Source organism: Calidris pugnax, unplaced genomic scaffold, assembly GCF_001431845.1.
Source record: "Calidris pugnax isolate Ruff unplaced genomic scaffold, ASM143184v1 scaffold27, whole genome shotgun sequence".
Lineage (NCBI taxonomy): Eukaryota > Metazoa > Chordata > Aves > Charadriiformes > Scolopacidae > Calidris > Calidris pugnax.
In genome coordinates, this window is record NW_015090893.1 from 16,651,936 (window position 1) to 16,652,359 (window position 424).

The following is a 424-nucleotide window of genomic DNA, read 5'->3' on the forward strand; positions in this document are numbered from 1 at the left end:
GGCGGCGGCCAAAGGCACGGAGCGCCCGGTGCCTGTGTGCGATCGCGGCGGCGCGGCGGCCAAGGGCTGCCGACATCAAAGCGGCCGCCGGGTGATTGGCAGCTCCGGGGAGGGGCCGGGGGCGGGCACACGCGCACACACACACACACACATGCACACACACACATATGCACACACCGCACACACGCTCCGTGTCTGCCTTAAAGGGACCGACAGCCCGCCCCGCCGCGCTATAGCGGGGTCACCCCCCCCCCCCCCCCAAACTCCCGGTGTTGGGGTGCGGGGTGGCCCGATGGTGGGTAGGTCTGGGGGCTCCGTGCGCCCCCCCTCCGTGATCTGCACACACCTGTGTGCACAAACATGCGTGTGCACAGCTGTACGCACACGTGTCTCTGCTCACAGGGCTGTGCACACGCGTGTAGGC